The 22,948-nt window shown below is 46.5% G+C and overlaps 1 long non-coding RNA gene across 1 annotated transcript; it reads left to right on the forward strand.

Annotated features, from left to right (window-relative positions):
- The first annotated feature begins 4,091 nt into the window (after positions 1 to 4,091).
- On the forward strand, positions 4,092 to 20,593 carry LOC116980160. The gene is made up of 3 exons (XR_004413866.1): positions 4,092 to 4,158; positions 4,562 to 4,563; positions 20,580 to 20,593. It is a non-coding gene; the product is annotated as an uncharacterized LOC116980160 (long non-coding RNA).
- The last annotated feature ends 2,355 nt before the right edge of the window (positions 20,594 to 22,948 follow it).

Consider the following 22,948-nt stretch of genomic DNA (forward strand, 5'->3'; position numbering starts at 1 on the left):
GTCCACCTACACTAGCACTATCCCACACACACAAGGGACAATTTCAATTTTAACCGAAGCCAATTAGCCTACAATCCTGTATGTCTTTGGAGTGTGGGAGTAAATGGGAGCACCCGGAGAAAACCCACGTAGGTCACGGGGGGGGGGGGGGGGGTGGGGGACGGGAGGGGGGGGGGGGGACGGGAGGGTGGGGAGGGGGGGCGGGGGACGTACAAACTCCAAACACAACCACCCCTAGTCTGGATCAAACCCGGGTCTCTGGCGCTGTAAGGCAGCAACTCTACCGTGCCATCCTAAGTTATTGCTAATTGGGCAATAGTGTCTTCTTTGCAAAGACTGAGTGATCTAATGTTCTGGCAACCTGAATAAAGAGCTTGATTCTGTGGCATCTTGGAAGCAGCTCTTCGTAGAGGCTGAAGCTGTCCTGAAGAGTTATTCCCTTTAATGTTTAAACACCTTGTTGTTAAATAAATTCCATCTCCTGAATCCATTAAATGTGTTATCACACTCTTGAAATCTTTTGCCACATTGTCCATATAAATGCAGCCTGCATTTGTTAAAACTTCATAATCAATGAATCTCTTCTGAGGTGCTGTCTCCATTAATTGGACATAAAAGGCATTTGCAAGGCAGGCCAACGAAGACGACCACAGCAATATGATTTAATGATCTTGAAAGGGAAATTGCTGTTGGTTGGATGGGATAGCTGATGGCATTGAACAACATTTGTTGAAAGTAGAACAAGAGTCCTGCAGATGCTATCGACCAAAGATGGACACACAGTGCCTGATGCAGATGATACGAATATTTGCAAAAAGTAGTGGACGATTTATGCTGCTTGATCAAAGATAAATAAATCCAACAACTGCACAAACGGCACGGTGGGAATCTGCGGGGATCGCTGGTCGGCAGGGACTTGGTGGGCGGAAGGGCCTGTCTTCCGCGCTGTATCTCTAAACTAAACTAAGCCTGGAAACAGGCCCTAACCCCTCCAAATGCACCCCAACCATCGACCACCCGCTCACACCAGGTCTATGTTATCCCGCTCTCTCATCCACTTACATCACACGAGGGGCAATACACCGAGACTGGTTACCCAGGTTAACATAGAAACATAGAAACATAGAAATTAGGTGCAGGAGTAGGCCATTCGGCCCTTCGAGCCTGCACCGCCATTCAATATGATCATGGCTGATCATCCAACTCAGTATCCCGTACCTGCCTTCTCTCCATACCCTCTGATCCCCTTAGCCACAAGGGCCACATCTAACTCCCTCTTAAATATAGCCAATGAACTGGCCTCGACTACCCTCTGTGGCAGAGAGTTCCAGAGATTCACCACTCTCTGTGTGAAAAAAGTTCTTCTCATCTCGGTTTTAAAGGATTTCCCCCTTATCCTTAAGCTGTGACCCCTTGTCCTGGACTTCCCCATGCCTGGACTTCCCCATTAAGCTGGAGCACTTGGAGCAAACCCACAGGGTCGCAGGGAGAACGTGCAAACTCCACACAGACAGCAGCCGAGGTCAGGATCTAACCCGGGGCTCTGGCGCCGTGAGGCATTAGCTCCACCAGTATTGCTGCTGTGTAATGTGGGGATTTCTCAATCTTTTAGCAAACTTTTAAAGAATATTATGTTTGTTCTGCATTTTTTATCTGCATATTGTTCCTGATTTTGTGCTGAAATGGTCCTTGGGAAGGTGGTAAATTGTCACAGGAGCATGCAATCTGCCCCAGAACTCGGAGTATCATGACTTCAGGTGAACTGGCTAGCAGCCTCCAAAAATCACTCCCCTCCTTATGTTACTTTTAGATGAGTCACCAATCAATGGTTATGAAGCCTGTCCAGAAGGTCTAGCTACATTGCCATTTGCAACAAATGAGGCATTAGGAAAACTGAAAATGTATCTATCTCTATCGATGGCTTTCACTCCAACTCGAGATTGAGTGGTGCCATCTTCTTCATGATGCCCTGCCACTCTCTTCCATCCCCACCTAGCGTGCTAGATCTGACCAGAGAGTTGATGTAATATAATCAGGGGCTGAAACCCTAGTGTGGTGTTGGCCATCCATCATGATGCAGTTTTACTCAAGGGTAATCTGGGCGGATGAGCAGTCCTCTCCCAGCAAGAAAGAAAGAACACAATACACAAAACAGAAATTCAGCACAAAGCATAAAACATCCACCACAGTGGGACCAGCACTTCCCGCAGTGATGGAAGGCACGAAGGTTCAGTCAGTCTTCCTCGTTGTATGGACCAGTGGTCGGGGCGCTGAACCCTTCGCAGTCGCTGCTACAGACGGCCCGATGTACAGGCCCTCTCGCCGGGATGATGGAAACTCCGACATCGGGACGGATCAGGACACCTCGCGGCTGGGAATTCCTGAATCGGCCGCTTCCCACCGGAGACCGTGGCTTCACGATGCCAAGTCCACAGGCCCAGCCGTCAGGGAACCTCTTCAGGTGATCCTCGACAAAGGTCACGGGCAGCTCCGACTTGCTAAAGTCCGTGCAGCGCCCGTGGCTAGAAGCTCCACAGACCGAGCTCCATGATGTTAGAGCAGGCTCCCCGCGGTCGGAGATCCAACACTGGCGATCCTCAGCAGAGGACCGCAGCTCCGCGATGTTGAAGTCCACGCTGCACCTGCTGCTGAAGCTCTAGGCTCTGGGGTGTCTCCAGTCAGAAAGGCCGCACCAATCCAGTTGGTAGGCCGCGGGGGGAAATAATGCGACATGGAGAATAGTCGCATCTCCGCCGAGATAGGTTACTGGAAACGGTTTCCCCCAGCACCCCCGGCATAAGACACATCGAGATACACTAAAACATACTTTCAGACACTAAAAATAACAAAAAGTGGGAAAAAACGCACAAGCTGCAGGTGGGTGCTGCCGCGCGCGGCGCCATCTTGGGAAAATATCTTCATTTAACTACAATGATAGGAGGTGAAAGTGAAGAATGGATGTTAAAATATGAATTTGCTGATTTACAGTGTGTTTGTATTGTGTTGGATTCAAAATAGCTTTGCAGTTTTAGTGTTTAGAGATACAGCGCAGAAACAGACCCTTCGGCCCATCGCGTCCGTGTTGACCTGCGATCCCCATACACCAGCATTGCCCTAGACACACCAGACACAATGTACCGGTTGTACGGAAGCCAATTAACCTACAAACCTGTATGTCTTTGGAGTGTTTAAGTAGGTTTCGGCCCGAAACGTTGCCTATTTCCTTCGCTCCATAGATGCTGCTGCACCCGCTGAGTTTCTCCAGCATTTTTGTCTATCTTGTCTTTGGAGTGTGACAGGAAACCGAAGCACCCGGAGAAAACCCACGCAGGTCACGGAGAGAACGTACAAACTCCGTACAGACAGCACTCGTGGTCAGGATTCAACCCGGGTCTCGGGCGCTGTACGACAGCTGCGCCATCATGCCGCCCTATTTGGTGAAGCAACATTCACCTACAGACAAAGGCCCAAGAAATGGAGGAGTGTTCAAGTGGTCTCGAGCTCTCGTGATAATGGATGGCCGCACTCATCTTCTGTCATTGGAGGTCACCGCACGCTTCACCTTCTCCTCCGATCAGCGTACATCAGCGTTGACATATTTACTTCCCGACCACTCACTGCCTGGCGCCTTGTGCTTTATTCCTTTATTTCCTTTCAGAGAATTGGTTTTAAAATATTTAAAAGCTTTATTTTTGAGCACTCCAGAAACATCAGTGGATGTAATTCATTCCGTGAACTTGCCATTGCCTCCCTGCGTGTTTTGAGAAAGTTATTATTGTCATATCACATATGGGGTGTAAAGGAAAACAGACTGTTAAGTGTACGAATCCAGCCATGTGAAGCATGAGATCATAATGCAGACTGATGCATGAGTGCGTTAACTCTATGGAGGTGTCATCTTTCGGTTGAGATGTCACGTTATAGCTCCTTCTGCACTCTAGTGGTGGGAGTAGAAGATCACAGGGAATGGTTAATTCAGAGCAAGGGTATTCTCACGAGGTCCTGAGACAGTTTATTTTATTTTTGAAGCCAGCAGCTGGGGCGGCACGGTGGTGCAGCGGTAGAGTTGCTGCCTTACTGCGCTAGAGACCCGGCTTTGATCCCGACTATGGGCGCTGTCTGTACGGAGGTTGTACGGCCTCCCCGTGAGCCGCGTGGGTTGTCATTGTGTTCCCGGTGCTTGGGCCCACGTTTCCCAGCACCATCACAAATATGCGATTCATGGAGACTTCTCAAGTCAAGTCAAGTCAAGTCAAGTTTATTTGTCACATACACATACGAGATGTGCAGTGAAATGAAAGTGGCAATGCTCGCGCACTCTTTCCAGCTTAACAACATCGTAACAACCAAGTACATCTAACAACCATAAGGATCTGACATCAGGTGGATTACATGGCAGTATGAACACAGTGTGAAGGCGTAGAAAGGTTTCACTGGAATAATTCAAGTACGAGGGACTTTTAATTACGTGGATAGACTTGAGAGCTAGAGTTTTTGTTCTCTTTGGATGAGAGGAGTTTTTTTTTTTTTTTTTTTTTTTTTAATTTGTTTATTTTATTAGAAGTTAATACAGTACAAAACAGCACAGTGGCACCTAATTTTAGGTGCCAACTATGTCATACCGTAATCCATTCTATGTAAAACCTCTAGTTTTATGTTATGAGAAGGAAGTAAGTGAGACAAGAAAAAGAAAACAATAGAAAGGGGAAAAAGTGGAAAAATAGATGGTAGAGAGTAGAAAAACGTGAAGTGTGTATATAAAAAATAAAAAAAATATATAAAAAAAAAGAAAAAGTGGAAAGTAGAAATAGAAGAGAAGGCCCCTTAAAAGAGAAATTTTCAAATCTTTATTCGGAGATGTAGATCTATCCACGTCATGGATTGAAATCAGCAATCCTTATGGTACCGCTGCATCACATGATTCCAAAAAGTCGCTGAAAGGAGACCAACTCCTTATGAATTGCTCATATTTATCTATTAGTCGGAGTCTCATTTCTTCAAGGCGTGCTATGTCCATCATATTCCTAATCCACATTTTAACAGTTGGTATGGTTGTATTTTTCCAAAATTTAAGTATCAATTTCTTTCCAATTATTAACCCATAATTAAAAAAAACATTTTGGTCTTTATTTAAATTGTTATCCTCTACTATTATTCCAAATATAATCCATTCCATTTTGGGTTCTATTCTTGACTTGAAGAGCTTTGTAAATATATCAAATATATCACTCCAAAATGTATTCAACTTTGTACATCCTACAAATGAATGTGTTATATTAGCGTTTTGAAATAAACATTTATCGCATCTGGGAGAGACGTTTGGATAAAATTTATTCAACCTCGTTTTTGAATAATATAGTCTATGTAATAACTTGAATTGAATTGAGAGGAGTTTGAAGGGGGATCTATTGAATGTGTTTGAAACTACGTGCGGCCCAGAAATAGAATGAATATGTTTGTGTCCGTGGATCGAAACTTAGAGATTGCAGACTGAAGGTGAGTGACAAAAGAAACAAAAGGAACATGAGGTCCATAAGGGACATTGCCTTTGCATGGAGCTCGATGGGCTGAATGGCCTCCTGCCCTGCCGTAATCTTTGTGATTTGTAATTCTGTGAGGCGGTGTGAAGAGGAACACGTGGTGGTGTGGGACGTACAGCCAAATCCTTCAGGGCAGGAGACTAATCCTAACCAAATAAAAAGAACTTCACATATCCATACTTAAAATGCCTGTAAATGTTGCCTGTGGCCTTGGCCTGCACCAGTTCCAAGATACAATTTTCCGTTTGATTTCACACATAAAGAAGAGATGCAAATAGGGATCGGCTGCCTGGACGTTTGCTGTAAGTGGAAACTGTTTCCCTGGTCTAGTTTAGAGTTACAGCGCAAATACAGGCCATTCGGCCTGCTGAGTCCGCACCGACCAGCGATCCCCGCACATTAACACTACCCGACACACACCAGGGACAAATTTTCCATGCCAATTAGCCTACAAACCTGTATGTCTTTGGAGTGTGGGAGGAAAACCGAAGATCTCGGAGAAAACCCACGCAGGTCACGGGGAGAAGGTACAAACTCTGTACAAATAGCACCCGTATTCAGGATCGAACCTAGGTCTCTGGCGCCGTAAGGCAGCAACTCTACCGCTGCGTCAGCGTGCCGCGCCAATGGCAATGCGTTCCAGTTCGTCAACATTCAGGGCGCAAACACTTGTTCTCTAAACCTTTTGCACCCAATACAATTTTTCAATGGCAATTCCCTCTGGCATTTGTGTGAATGATTCTTGCCAGTTTGAAATGTTTTAATTGGGGCCTGAAAGATACATTGATGACTTCCTGACAGTTTTGCATCGTTTTATTTTTGGTGATTTAAATTCATTTACCTGCCGGAGTGGAATATTTAAAAAAAATTAAGGTTGTTGGGGCTTGAGTTCTAATAGAAGAATCCCAAATTACAGTTTTTGTTTCATTATTTTCACTTAATTGTTAGGCAAACTTTCTGAAATGGTCATGGACCTTTCATTAAAAGCTGCATAATGGATTTCCTGCATAGAAAACCTTATCGTTTTTCGTTTGGCCAAACTCAAAGGCAGCTCTCTGGGCTGCATATTGGACAGGCTCCAAAAACAAGCTGAGGATTGGATTTAATTAGTTAATCTGATCTCATTTATTTCACTGAACGCAACGTGCCAACTCATTTGCCCTCCTAATTGGTGTGAATGCTGTATGCAGTCAGCGACTAACTGAATCTCCGAGTGTGGATATATTCATGGCCCTAGCAGGGGACTAATATCATGAGTGGCTTGTGCTCTCTGGAGCAGCGACCTGCACTGTTTTATAACAGGGACCGTTATTGTGATTGGAGCAAGAGTTGGCCAGCACTCTGGGACCTGGTCTGATTAGAGAATGGTGAGAGAGCGGCTTGCTCTGAATGCCTCGGTGTAGCAATTGGAGAGGAGGTGAGATGTAACTACGCTCAGAAGCCAGGAGTCCCTCCATACAAACTCTACTCAAACTGTAGAAGCAAACAGCAACGACAACCCAATCCAAAGAGAACTGGAGCCTATGAATGCAGTGTGTGAAATGATCAGAGGCACTCTACAGACTTTTTTTTAGGCCTATAGTGATACTGAGCGGAAACAGGCCCCTTCAGCCCACCAAGCCCGCGCCGACCAACGATCATCCCATACAATAACCAACACACACTGGAGACAATTTTACAACTAAATAGACAATAGACAATAGGTGCAGGAGTAGGCCATTCGGCCCTTTGAGCCAGCAACACCATTCAATGTGATCATGGCTGATCATCCCCAATCAGTACCCCGTTCCTGCTTTCTCCCCATATCCCCGCTATTTTTAAGAGCCCTATCTAGCTCTCTCTTGAAAGCATCCAGAGAACCCGCCTCCACTGCCCTCTGAGGCAGAGAATTCCACAGACTCACCACTCTCTGTGAGAAAAAGTGTTTCCTCGTCTCTGTTCTAAATGGCTTACTCCATATTCTTAAACTGTGGCCCCTGGTTCTGGACTCCCCCAACATCGGGGACATGTTTCCTGCCTCTAGCTTGTCCAAACCCTTAACAATCTTGTATGTTAGAATAAAGGGAAGGTCATTTATGACTGATGTGAGGAAAAACTTTTTCACCCAGAGAGTAGTGAATTTAAGGAATTCCCTGCCACCGAGGGCAGTGGAGGCCAAGTCACTGGATGGATTTAAGAGAGAGTTAGATAGAGCTCTAGGGGCTAGTGGAGTCAAGGGATATGGGGAGAAGGCAGGCACGGGTTATTGATAGGGGACGATCAGCCATGATCGCAATGAATGGCTCGAAGGGCCGAATGGCCTCCTCCAGCACCTATTTTCTATGTTTCTATGTTTCAATGAGATCCTCTCAAGTCTAATAGGCAGCAAAGCACACCCTTGAACGCTAGCCGTCTAGTTACCGCTTCACCGTGGCATTACAATGATAGGGATCATCATGCTGTCAATGTTATGTCGCGTCATCTGGAGAATCCGGAGAAAACCCACGCAGGTCACGAGGACAACGTACAAACTCCGTACAGACAACACCCGTAGTCAGGATCGAACCCGGCTCTCTCACATGGCAAGGCGGCAGCTCTATCAAAACGCCACCGTGCCACCATTAAAGAACCTCCGATCAATGTCAAGAATAGAGGGCATGGTTTTGCAGTCAGAGTGGAAAATTCTAAAGGCGATGAGTGGGACAAGACTTTTACACAGAGTGGTGGTGGCTGGATTTGTGGTGGAGCCACATACATTAGCGGCGTTTAAAAGAGGCATCTTTAGCGGCATGTTGATATGCAGGTAATGGAGTGATATGGATCACGTGCATGCAGAGGAGATTGGCTTAACTAGAACCCTTAGCTTCTATCTACCTCATTGGAGACCCTCGGACTATCTTTAATTGGACTTTACTGGACTTTATCTTGCACTAAAAATTATTCACATTATTCCCTTTATCATGTATCTGTACACTGTCGATGGCTCGATTGTGATCATGTATTGTCTTTCTGCTGACTGGTTAGCACGCAACAACACATTTTCACTGTACCTCGGTACACGTGACAATAAACTAAACTAAACTGAACTAAACTAACTTGGCATCATGCTCGGCACAAACACTGTGAGCGCGGAAACGGGACGTTTCGATCCGCACCGACCAGCGATCCCCAGACATTAACACCATCCTACACCAGGGACAATTGACATTTACACCAAGCCAATTAACCTACAAACCTGTACGTCTTTGAAGTGTGGGAGGACACCGAAGATCTCGGAGAAAACCCACGCAGGTCACGGGAAGAACGTACAAACTCCGTACACATAGCAACCATAGCCAGGATTGAACCCGTGACTCTGGCGCTGTGAGCAGCAACTCTACAGCTGCGCCACCCCGCTGTCCCGTTGGTGTGCTGTACTGTTCTATGTTCTATATATTCTCACCCTCGTTGTAGTTGTGGTACTGATTTGAACCCGAGGCCAATTTTACAATCAGGTTATTGCTCATGTCGGCACAATTCATGGCTGCTACAAGTACGTGAAGTAGGCAGATGAGGTCATCAATTAATTTGCCTCACTGACAACAGCTTCTTACTGTTGTTCTTGAGCTGAACGCTTCATCAAATGCGTCTCTTAACCTTGCACATTGAGCATGCACTCAGTAAGAGGATCAATGACTCTACAAGCTACATAAAGGGTTTATCCACTACTTTCTCAGTAGAACACAACGTGCTGCAGCGACTCAGCATGTCAGGCAGCATCTCTGGAAGGCACCAGGTCTTTAGGCTTTAGAGACACAGCAAGGCTCTTTGGCCCACCGAGTCCGCACCGACCAGCGAACCCCCATACCTCAGCACTATCTCACACACGAAAGACAATTTTACAATTCTACTGAAGCCAATTAACCTCCATACTCTTTGAAGCGTTGGAGGGAATCGGAGCACCGATAGAAAGCCTACGCTCACAGGGAATAGACTCTGTACATACGGCACCCATAATCAGGATCGAACCTGGGTCTCTGGCGCTGTAAGGCAACAACTCTACCGCTGCGAGTTCTTCCACAGGGTGGCTCAACCGTAGAGTTGCTGCCCTGCAGCACTTACAGCACAAGAGACCCGGGTTCGACCCCGACTACAGGTGCTGCCTGTACGGAGTTTGTACATTCTTCCCGTGACCTTGTGGGTTTTCACCGAGATCCAAAGACGTACAGGTTTGAAGGTTAATTAGCTTGGTATAAATGTAAATTGTCCCTTGTGTGTGTGTAGGATAGTGTTAATGTGCGGGGATCACTGGTCGGCGCGGACTCAGTGGGCCGAAGGTCTTGTTTCCACGCTGTATCTCTAAACAATAAACAATAGACAATAGACAATAGGTGCAGGAGTAGGCCATTTGGCCCTTCGAGCCAGCACCGCCATTCAATATGATCATGGCTGATCATTCCCAATCAGTACCCTGTTCCTGCCTTCTCCCCATATCGTTATTTTAAGAGCCCCATCTAGCTCTCTCTTGAAAGCACCCAGAGAACCGGCCTCCACCGCCCTCTGAGGCAGAGAATTCCACAGACTCACCACTCTCTGTGAGAAAAAGTGTTTCCTCGTCTCTGTTCTAAATGGCTTACTCCTTATTCTTAAACTGTGACCCCTGGTTCTGGAAAACTAAACTAAACTGAACTAAAATCCTCATGCATTATCCATTACTTTAAAATTAGTGTTACATGCTGGACAGCAATATGCAGTTATAATTGTCTATAGATATAGCACACCAGTAACTGTGAATACCACAAAAGCTTTTATACCTTTGGATCATTTCAAAGTGTCACTAAGCGTATCAGCTCCATTTGGTAATCTGCGGTATATAGATTGATAAAGCTAGTGATGGATACCTTGTTTACCGAAGCAAATAATTTGATCTCTTGCCCAGTGGAGAAATGGAACTTAAATGAAAGAGCTGTGGAATTTTACGGTGGTAGGATTTTTTTGATTCCCCACGGGATTACTGATTGGACTTGTGACCCCACGCGCTCCATTACTCAATACCATTACCTGCATGAATCACAAGTGACTCCACTTGCCGGTGTTCAACTCATTTATGTTCAAATTCACTGGCAAGAAGCGGCCATTGCTTTCGAGGCCAGCTTCCATTACCTCACTTGCTTCTCTCAGCTGCCGTGGTGTGTGTGTGTGTGAGAGAGAAGTATTGTTGAAACAAGGAACTGCAAATGCAGATCTAAAACAAAAAAGACACAAAGTGCTGGAGTAACTCGGCGGGTCAGGCAGCATCTCTGTAGAATGGTTGTGACCATTCTTCTTACATGGTACTGTTCCGCGCAACTCTCCCCATCCCAGGTCCCTGATATAAAAGGGGAGAACTTCACACAGAGGGTGGTGGGTGTATGGAACGAGCTGCCGGAGGAGGTAGTTGAGGCAGGTACTATCGAAACGTTTAAAAAGATTTAACAGGTACATGGATAGGACAGGTTTAAAGGGATACAGGCCAAATGCAGGCAGATAGGACTAGTGTAGATGGGACTTGTTGGCTGGCGTGGACCTGTTGGACCGAAGGGCCTGATTCCACATTGTATGACTCTATGACTATCATTCTTTTACTCCATCACTCTATGACTGCATTATCGAGAGACCTCCACTGGGGACCATCCTCGCTGTCCATCACAACATGTCAGGGGTGAATATGAGGGCAAGGAGGCTTAGTTTAGAGATACAGCGTGGAAACGGGCCCATCGGCCCACCGAGTCTGCACCGACCAGCGATCCCCGCACATTAACACTGTCCTAGTCACACACTGGGGACAATTTACATTTATACCAAGCCAATTAATCTACAAACCTGTACATCTTGGGAGTGTGGGAGGAAACCGCAGATCTCGGAGAAAACCCACACGGTCATGGGGAGAAAGTATAAATTCCGTACGAACACTATCCATAATGGAACTCGGCTCTCCCAAGACGTACAGGTTTGTAGGTTTAAGAATAAGGGGTAAGCCATTTAGAACGGAGACGAGGAAACACTTTTTCTCACAGAGAGTTGTGAGTCTGTGGAATTCTCTGCCTCAGTTCTCTGGATGCTTTCAAGTGAGAGCTAGATAGGGCTCTTAAAAATACTGGAGCCAGGGGATATGGGGAGAAGACAGGAACAGGGTACTGATTGGGGATGATCAGCCGTGATCACATTGAATGGCGGTGCTGGTTCGAAGGGCCGAATGGCCTACTCCTGTACCTATTGTCTATTGTCTATTGTCTCTGTCACTGCAAGCGCTGTAGGGCAGCAATTCCACCGCTGCGCCACTGTGCCTCCCCAAGTGTAGGGTTTGCAGGAACATCCTGCACAGTAAGTGTTTCCCACATCACGGTATGGCATCGTGGGTATCTCAGAGAGGCGGCTCATGTTTTGTGGGACCGGCTACCAATTCACCATCCACTGTGCGTTGGGCAGCACACAAAGGACAGGCGGGGGTGGAGAGAATCAATGGCGATCCGTCTGACTCCATTATCTTTGGTGTCGTCCAAATCTATCGTAATTCCGAAAAAGAGAGTGCATCGGTATTCACAACCCCTGCGATTATGACCTACCGTAGGATGGTATGGCAGGTACCACACCATACCATACCATACCATACCATGGTGAGAATAACGCCTCACCAACACCTTTGCCCTCAGATCTAATCTTATGAAGGAGACGATGAAAATCCTATGACTTTCCCTAATCAATTCTCAAAATAAAAAGCAGGTACAACACCAGGGCTTCACTGAAAGCTCGGACAGAATACAGGAGACTTTAGAGTAATGGAAATTTGCCCTTACGGAATTCACAAACCTCTCGCAAAACAATCTGGGGTACCAAATTAAAAATTGCTCTGAAAAATGTACGTGAAGAAAATTAAATATGTAGGATCGGCTCAGTAGCGCAGTGTTAGAATTGCCGCCTCATAGCACCATAGACCCAGGTTTGGTCCTGACTATGGGTGTCTGTGTGGAGTTTGTACGTTCTCCCTGTGACCTCATGGGTTTTCTCTGGTGGAGCCGATGTGAAAGTGGGATAACTAGTGTAAACAGATGTAGACCCAAAATGCTGGAGTAGCTCAGTGGGTCAGGCAGCATCTCCAGAGAAAAGGAATAGGTGGCATTTGGATCCCTTCGTTAGACTGAAGCATAGAGGTAGTGGGGTGGGGTGGTGGGAGGAGGGGGGAGGGATATATGGTCTCGGTGTGCCTGAGGGTCTGTATCTCTAAAATTAAAACTAAAAATTAAACGCGGCAGAATGTTGTTTAGGTTTTGTTATAGGCAAGTACGGACTTGATCATTAGCAGAGTCGCTGAATTGCAATGTTAGTTTGCTCAATTTTGACATCTAGTTTGCAATAGAAAGTCTGATATGGTCAAGTGCTTCAGAAGATACCATGTCTCTACTAGTGAGAAGAAATGTTGTGGGAAACAAAAGAGGTGAAGTGAATTGTGGCCTGGATCTAGTTCTTCATTAGTTCATAAGTTCTTGGAGCAGAATTAGGCAATTCGGCCCATCAAGTCTACTCCGCCATGGCTGATCTATCTCTCCCTCTCAACCCCATTCTCCTACCTTCTCCCCATAACCTCTGATCCCCTTAGTTTGGAGATTCAGCGCGGAAACAGGACCTTCGGCCCATCGGGTCCGCGCCGACCTGCGATCCCCGCACGTTAACACTATCCTACTCCCACTAGGGACAATTTTTACATTGACCAAGCCAATTACCCTACAAACCTGTACGTCTTTGGAGTGTGGGAGGAAACCGAAGATCTCGGAGAAAATCCACGCAGATCACGGGGAGAACGTACAAACTCTGTACAGACAAGCACCCGTAGTCGGGATCGAACCCGGGTCTCAGGCGCTGCAAGCGAGCAACTCTACCGCTGCGCCACCGTGACCGGCGTGAACTGACACTGAAGCATTTTGTTGTTAAAGCTCATGTAGTAAGAAATAATAGTTGTCATAAGGCTGAATAATGATATCCAAAGTGCTGACATGTAATCCGCAGTGAGTATGAGGAACTCATCTTCATCACCATGTGGGAGACAAAAAGGTGTGAGTGGATGAATCATCCATCAGCAAGGCAGGTTCTGGTCGACCCAGAATCATTGTCATTATTCCCAGGCAATATGATGTGTGTACTCTGGAGCGGAGGAGGTTAAGAGGGGAGGCGTGTATAAAATAACGAAACTTATGGGTGTGATAGTCTGTAGGGAAACTTTATCCATATCTGAGATGGACTACACTCAAAGCACACAGATTTAGTGAGCGTGGATAGACACAAAAAGCTGGAGTAACTCAGCAGGACAGGCAGCATCTTTGGAGAGGAATGGGTGATGTTTCGGGTCGAGACCCTTCTTCAGACTAGTGGAGCGTGGTGTCCGAAGAAGGGTCTCAGACACCTGAATCGTCACCTATTCATGTTTATCAGAGTTCTTGCTTGACCTGCTAAGTTATTCCAGCAAAGGCACACAAAATTGCTGGGGAAACTCAGCGGGTGCAGCAGCATCTATGGAGCGAAGGAAATAGGCGACGTTTCGGGCCGAAACCCTTCTTCAGACGGCACTTTGGAGTGTGGAGCACTATTCCAGCACTTTGGAGTGTGGAGCGAAACCGGAGCACTCACGCTGTCACGAGGGGAGAACGTACAAACTGCGTACAGACAGCAGCCGTAGTCAGGTTTGAACCTGGGTCTCTGGCGCTGAAAGGCAGCAACCTTACCGCTGCGCCACCGTGCTGTAGGAGGGGGAAGATGATGGATGGTCACGTCAACAACCCTTTTCAGTGCGAACAATCAAAGATCAATGAATATGACAAGGACTCTACTAAAAATACTTTCATACATCCCACATTCCCTGCAGTTCTCACCTCAGCATGCATTAGATTCTGGCACATCACTCAGTTACTAAATCAGTTTGAGACTGTATATGCTGAAGCTTCAAGATCTAGAGGTTAGAAAAATGTGATGCATCACAAGGCCTGTGGCCTGGATTATAGCAGATACCTAGAAGTCGGGGGGGGGGGGAGTCATGTTAAAGACTCATGAGGGGGGTCAACGTTGGAAAGGAGTTGATAGATACAGCATCGCTGGGGGTAAAGGATGGGTCGGGTCTCTTCTTCAGACTGAAAGGCTGCATTGCATCGGAGTGCACAGTCGCATTGAAAAGGAGTTGTTGTGGTTGAGAGGACTGATACTTTACTGATCCACAGTTGCATTATTAAACCTTCCCGACGGTGGGGCCGTGGTTGTAGACTGGGAGGCCTTTATCGAGGAGCCGCCGTCTCGATGCCCCCCGGATCGCCGCGTGGAAGCCCGGGTCGGGGCCGGGCCGGGCCCTCGTGGGTAGAAACCTAGGTCGGGTCAAGCGGCGGACGGAGCCAGCGGCTGGAGCCCAGGTCGGCACCGGGGAGGCATGAAGTGGGGGGTCGACAGGGGTGAGGCCTGTGAGGCAGCAGCAGTGAAGCCTCGCCACAATGGGGCCTCCCTCGGTGGTGGTGAAGCCTCGCGGCAGTGGCGATGCCTTGCGGGCCGACCCGCGGGATGGTCGATGAGAGCGTGGAGAACCATCGTGAGGGAGGGAGGGGAAGAACAATGGAGGAGCCGTCATGAGGGTAGAGGGGAAGAACAATGGAAAATGGGGGGTGGACAAAGGACAATGGGGACCCGGCATTGGGGAACTGCTGTGGTGGGAGGGGGGGGGACAAAAGGGAGAGCCGGCGTGCTTTGTAACTTTGTCAGTGGCTGCTATTTGTATACATTGTGTACGCAAGCAAAGAATCTCACTGTGCCTAGTCACATGTGGCAATAAAGTATTCCTAGTCCTATTGGTTTGAATAGTCATAGAGGGATAGAGAATGTGAGGAGAATAAAATGGGGTCAGTGTAAACGGGTATGAGGGGGCCTTGAAAGGGGGGTGGGGAGAACAAAGGTGGACCTGGTGTCGGATACTTTGCAACCCTTTCCATGGCGACTCTTAGCATACCTTGCAAAACAAAGAATATCACTGTGACTTGTCACCCGTGACAATAAAATATAATGGATTCATGGTTGATGGTTGGCATGGAGCTAGTGGGCCGTATGGCCCATTTCTCTGCTGTGAAGAAACAGGCCCTTCGGCCCACTGACTCCATGCCGACCATCAACCACCCATTTGCAACGACCACGTTTTGTTCTCCACACACTCTCGGCAACTCCCACCCCAGATTGCACGCTTTTCAGCAGCCAATTAACCCACCAACACGCACGCCTTTGTGATGTGGGAGGAAACCGGACCCACGCGGTCACAGGGAGAACCTGCAAACTCCACACAGGCAGCACCCGAGGTCAGGTCTCACTGGAGCTGTGAGGCAACACCTCTACCTGCTGTGTCTCTGTGTCGCCCGAATCAGACCCAAAGCGAGTTTCTTGGTTCCAATTTCTATTTTGTACTCTTTAATGTTATTCTTACAGCATAGCTATAAAAGAAAGCATCAGATTCATAACTCCGTCCATCTGTCTAAATGGGCATGGGATGGTGTGTGGAGTCTGGAGTCAAAGATAACACCAATAATTTATTATACACTGATAACATTTTCTGGTTTTATTTTTTTTTTCTGGTGCCAGATGCTAATTAACAACACAGTCCAATGGTGTTTTTACTAAATAAAATTGACATTACATAATAATCTATCACTAATCCTCTATCATTTGGGTGCAGTCTGAAGAAATAGATTGCACTAAAGTGGTACAATTTCACACGCACCAACCTACTGTTGCAAAATTGCACCCCAATCCAAATGTCATTTGAAACCAATTCCAATTTGAAGCTGTTGCAGGAACCTGATGGACTCGGTAAGCATCAGAATAGTATGTGTTGTGCTGTGCAAGTTAGAGAGTTAAGTTCCATTCTTTGGGAATGTCTTACAGCCTTTAAAGCCACGGATCAGTCACTCGAAGCAACCATGTTAGAAGGGATTTTGAATGAGGACACTAAATGCTTTCGGTAATATTCAAAGTGTAAATCCTTCTTTTTCCAGGCTTATATTCCACCACCGATATTCCGGCAACTGGTGGTCCCCCCGCACTCCACCCCCCCGGAATTCCACCCGAAAATGTGGGGCCTAGGACGGATGAGGGGGCCGATCGTGACCTCATCCGGGGGTGGAAGATTGCAACCTTCACGTGGTCCGCCCTGTTTCGACTAATGCAATCAACTCGACTTGCACAAACGGAAGATCAAATAGAACAAGTTGTCCAACAACTTTAGGCTGTACACGCCACACGAAAGAAGAAGAAGTGACCTCATCCGAACTTTCACAGCCGTTCGGCAGATCGAATTTGCCAGAGCTCTGGATCTCTGACCCGTTCCCATAGCCGAATTCCGACTTTGTTATCCGGTATCTCCGCCCTCCAAGGTATGACCTCTTGTTGGTCCGGCAAAAATAATCCACACGGCTCTGGAACCAAGCATGTGGGAAAATCAGTGGCAGACCTATACAATGCTGTTCCTTTCCTTTTTACTTTGAAGTTCAATATGATTCTTAAATGGATTCAAATATATGGAGGAGAGCTGTGGACATTATTATTAGCAGTATTATAATAGCAACATTATTCATATTTAACTGTATATTATAGGTCATTTAGTTTTACAGCTGGGCATTTATTTTTTCAAGGAAAGTCAATAATTTCTGTTGCACTTGCAGCAATTGACTCTTTTTTTCCCAATCCATGGATTGTTCTAAAAATAAATAATTTCTCTCTGGGACAGACACAAACATGCTGGAGTAACTCAGCGGGTCAGGCAGCATCTCTTCAGACTGAAGAAGAGTCTCGACCTGAAATGTCAGCTACTCCTTTTCTCCAGAGATACTGCCTGACACGCTGAGTTACTCCAGTTTTTAGTGTCTATCTTTGGTGTAAACCATCTGCAGTTCCTTCCTACACAACTTCTCTCCAAGATCGCGACATGGTGGCACAGCGGTAGAGTTGCTGCCTCGCAGCGCCAGGGACCCAGGTTCGATCCCGTCTATGGGTGCTGTCTGTAAGGAGTTTGTACATTCTCCCCCGTGACCTGCGTGGGTTTTCTCCAGGTGCTCCGGTTTCCTCCCACATTCCAAAGACCCACATGTTTGTAGGTTAATTGGCTTTGCTAAAAATTGAAAATCGTCATTAGTGTGTAGGGCAGCGTTATTGTACAGGGATCGCTGGTCGGCCCGGACTCGGTGGGCCGAAGGGCCTGTTTCTACTTTATCTAACCTTTGACTTTAACTTTGTCAAGGATGTGTTAAACATTGGCGGCGATACAACATAACACTGCATGCTGGAAAATGACATCTGATCTTTGGATTTGAGTTATCGGTATAATTTTAGCAAAACCAACAGCTTTTGCGATAATTACCTTGCAAAACCAATAACTTCAATGGAGAAATCTAAAAGTATATAGGAAATTGGCAAGTAACCCTATCTCCATTTTCACACAGTGTCGTTAAGAGTTATTAGATTCATCCATAATTTCAGAAATGGTTATTAAATTCCTTTGTGAAGTGAATGTGGTTCTGGCAAGGAGAGGGTTTATGGTCCGTTTCTAACTGTCCATGGATGAGTTACTTTCATGGACTCTGCAGTCTGTGTAATATTGAACCCACTGGCTGATGATGATGTTGTCTCTTGTCTTCGTGCCAGACCCTCTAATTCTGTCTTCAGAAGTATGCCCGGTTCAATCTAGAATCCATTTATAAGACTTAGTTCAGTAGTCTGCTCTGATTACTATTCCACAAGTGGATCACTGTGCGATGGGGAGGAATTGGATGGCAGTGGCAGATTCACAAACATATTTTCCCAGTTTAACTTAAAGAGCCCTAAAATCGACTTACATAAAACATGAACTCCCAATGAAATGTATTTTGAAGTTAGTGCAAAGGTCTTATGTCAATGAGCAGGGTCTTAATTCCCAATGTGCTCTCAATTTTCTGTTTTTTTAAATTATTATTTTTTCTTGATGTCGCCTACCTTTGAAGTTTGGTTAACTTAATTTCACTCATTGTGCATTCCATCAAAGCCTTTCCCCTTGAAGCGCCAGCTCCATGTGCGATTACCATTTCCACTTACCTCACGAGCATTTCAAATCTGATGAGTCAATGGATCCCAGGAAATAGGAGCTTCAGTCTAATTTCCTGCACTTTGGCTCATTTCCACGATCAGGTCCCAAATCGCCTCTGCCTTCAAAGAAATTGAATTAGGATACAATCTTGCCCTGCTTCCACTTTATGCCTTGATATTTTAATTGTTATTGCCTCTGTAGGTAACTCGAAAAAGTGCACCTCAATTTATTTGTAATTTTCCATGTGGGAATTTCGCTTTTTAGTTTGGTTTCGGGATGCAGCATGGAAACACGCCCCTCGGTCCACCGAGCCCATGCCGGACATCGGCCACCCGTTCACACTAGTTCTACGTTATCCCACTTTTGTATCCACTCCCTACGCACTGGGGGCGATTCACAGAGGTCAAATTAGGACGTACAAACCTGCATTTCTTTGGGATGTGGGGGGAAACTGGGACACCTGGAGGAAGCCCACGCGGTCACAGGGAGAAAGTGCAAACTCCACACAGACAGCTCCCGAGGTCAGGATCAAAACTGTGTCTCTGGCGCTATGAGGCAGCGGCTCTACCTGCTGCGCCACTGTGCCACCCTTAATGAATTGACAATGAAAATTAGATTTGGTGTCAGTGATTTTATAAATGTTGAACAAGTAGTATATTCTAGGAAAACTAGGAAATGGGGAGATGCAGCGAGACCTGGGTGTCATGGTACACCAATCATTGAAAGTGGGCATGCAGGTGCAGCAGGCAGTGAAGAAAGCGAATGGTATGTTAGCTTTCATAGCAAAAGGATTTGAGTATAGGAGCAGGGAGGTTCTACTGCAGTTGTACAGGGTCTTGGTGAGACCACACCTGGAGTATTGCGTACAGTTTTGGTCTCCAAATCTGAGGAAAGACATTATTGCCATAGAGGGAGTGCAGAGAAGGTTCACCAGACTGATTCCTGGGATGTCAGGACTGTCTTATGAAGAAAGACTGGATAGACTTGGTTTATACTCTCTAGAATTTAGGAGATTGAGAGGGGATCTTATTCAAACTTACAAAATTCTTAAGGGGTTGGACAGGCTAGATGCAGGAAGATTGCTCCCGATGTTGGGGAAGTCCAGGACAAGGGGTCACAGCTTAAGGATAAGGGGGAAATCCTTTAAAACCGAGATGAGAAGAACTTTTTTCACACAGAGAGTGGTGAATCTCTGGAACTCTCTGCCACAGAGGGTAGTTGAGGCCAGTTCATTGGCTATATTTAAGAGGGAGTTAGATGTGGCCCTTGTGGCTAAGGGGATCAGAGGGTATGGAGAGAAGGCAGGTACGGGATACTGAGTTGGATGATCAGCCATGATCATATTGAATGGCGGTGCAGGCTCGAAGGGCCGAATGGCCTACTCCTGCACCTAATTTCTATGTTTCTATGTCTATGTTTCTATTCTATGTTCATCAGGTAAAAGCAGTCGTCAAAATATTCTGGGATACATGATATGGCGTTGAAAACCAGGCTTTATGCAACAACTTATCTGTAACTTGCTGCCTTTGTCTTCAGTCTGTCAGGAGTTTTGTGGAGCAGGGTGCTCCTGACCTAACCCTCTTTAACCATGTCTCCTACATTGCAGTACAGACTCTAAAAACATAGACAGTGTATGCTGTCAATACTCAGCACCACTGTGCTGATGAGATCTCAAGCATAGCCCACTGCATCAGTTGACAGGTCTATTCTTTGTCATTTCAGACCAGTCTTTTCAAGATAGTGCTGTCAAACTGGGTTACTGTTGGGTTGAAAGCTCGTGTCATTTAGTAGCTGAACTGTGACTGTGAGCAGTCAATTCATTTTCACATTCTCAGTCGGGCGACACGGTGGCGCAGCGGTAGAGTTGCTGCCTTACAGCTCCGGAGACCCGGGTTCAATCCCGATCACGGGCGCTGTCTGTACGGAGTTTGTACCTTCTCCCCATGACCACGTGGGATCTCCCCGAGATCTTCGGTTTCCTCCCACACTCCAAAGACGTACAGGTTTGTAGATTAATTGGCTTGGTATAAATTGTCCCTTGTGTGTATAGGATAGTGTTAGTGTGCGGGGATCGCTGGTCGGTGCGGACCCGGTGGGCCAAAGGGCCTGTTTCCACGCTGTATACTAAACTAAACCAAACTAAACAGTCGCTGGTAATGGAAGGGGGGGGGGGGGGGGGGGGGGCTCTGGTAAAAAGCCAAAGGGATTAAATACCTCTTGTCGGTAACGTTGAGTAGAAATAGAAATGTATTTCAATTGTGTTTCCATTAGTAGTTATGTACATTTTACTATTAAGTGCGTTTTAAATATTGCAAGTTGCTGGGATTGTATTACTGTGACCTGAGTCTAACTGATAACTAGCAACCTGGGGAATACATGCTTTGTTACTTAGCAACCTGCAAACGCTGTCGATAGCATTATTCACTGAGCAAGTGACGTTTCCTTTTGCCCGTGACAGTAAGAACTACATTTTAAGTTTGTGCTTGGGGATGAGGAGGTTCCCCTGTAAGATGATCCATGAACATTTTCCATCTGCACAGGGAATGACTGAGGTTTCAAAGTGAAGACTGTAAACCGTCGCCCGCACAGGCCCATAAGAGCTCGGATGTTATTGTGGGTAAAATGACAAGGGATTTCATTTCACAATGCTCTCTCACCAACTCCGGAAAAAGCATTCACTTGATCCAAGTACAGCACTGGAAATCACAGTGACTCTTCCAAACTTTACTCGTCAAACAATTTGGGGGGGGGGGGGGGGGGGGAGTGGGGGGTACAGTATGATCCGGGCAGGCCGGGTTCGATCCTGACCTCAGGAGATATCTGTGTGGAGTTTGCATGTTCTCCCTGTGACTGTGTGGGATTCCGCAGCCACAGGGAAAGCATGCAAACTCCACAACGGCAGCACCCGAGGCCAGGATCGAACCTGGGTCTCTGGCAGTGTGAGGCAGCAGCTCTACCAGCTGCGCCACTGTGCATTTATCAGTTCTATATTTGTTTCCCCTTTTCTTCCATCATCAGACTTCTTATTGAGGCCCTTGACACCAGCTGACAGCTCACATAGGAAATGCATGTTATACCCTGAGCAGCTTGCAAAGGAAGCAGAATACTTTTACTGCAATAGAATTACATATTGTAGTTGTTACGTCTGGCACAACATCAAAAGGTTTGTTTACTTCTTTGGATAAAAAAAGTGATTCTCAAGATGTTGCTGCAGAATTTATGGATGGCATAGTGACACATCTGGTAGAGTTCATGCCTCCCAGCACCAGAGAGCACGGTTCAATCCTGACCTCGGGCCTTGTCTTTGTGATGCTTGCACGTTCTCCCTGTGACCACGTGGGTTTCCTCCGGGTGCTCTAGGTTCCTCCCACATCCCAAAGACATAGAAACATAAAAACATAGAAATTAGGTGCAGGAGTAGGCCGTTCGGCCCTTCGAGCCTGCACCGCCATTCAATACGATCATGGCTGATCATCCAACTCAGTATCCCATACCTGCCTTCTCTCCATACCCTCTGATCCCCTTAGCCACAAGGGCCACATCTAACTCCCTCTTAAATATAGCCAATGAACTGGCCTCGACTACCCTCTGTGGCAGAGAGTTCCAGAGATTCACCACTCTCTGTGTGAAAAAAGTTCTTCTCATCTCGGTTTTAAAGGATTTCCCCCTTATCCTTAAGCTGTGACCCCTTGTCCTGGACTTCCCCAACATCGGGAGCAATCTTCCTGCATCTAGCCTGTCCAACCCCTTAAGAATTTTGTAAGTTTCTATAAGATCCCCTCTCAATCTCCTAAATTCTAGAGAGTATAAACCAAGTCTATCCAGTCTTTCTTCATAAGACAGTCCTGACATCCCAGGAATCAGTCTGGTGAACCTTCTCTGCACTCCCTCTATGGCAATAATGTCCTTCCTCAGATTTGGAGACCAAAACTGTACGCAATACTCCAGGTGTGGTCTCACCAAGACCCTGTACAACTGCAGTAGAACCTCCCTGCTCCTGTACTCAAATCCTTTTGCTATGAAAGCTAACATACCATTCGCTTTCTTCACTGCCTGCTGCACCTGCATGCCTACTTTCAATGACTGGTGTACCATGACACCCAGGTCTCGCTGCATCTCCCCTTTTCCTAGTCGGCCACCATTTAGATAATAGTCTGCTTTCCTGTTTTTGCCACCAAAATGGATGGATAACCTCATATTTATCCACATTATACTGCATCTGCCAAACATTTGCCCACTCACCCAGCCTATCCAAGTCACCTTGCAGTCTCCTAGCATCGTCCTCACAGCTAACACTGCCCCCCAGCTTAGTGTCATCCGCAAACTTGGAGATATT

This window comes from Amblyraja radiata, chromosome 13 (genome assembly GCF_010909765.2).
Source record: "Amblyraja radiata isolate CabotCenter1 chromosome 13, sAmbRad1.1.pri, whole genome shotgun sequence".
NCBI lineage: Eukaryota > Metazoa > Chordata > Chondrichthyes > Rajiformes > Rajidae > Amblyraja > Amblyraja radiata.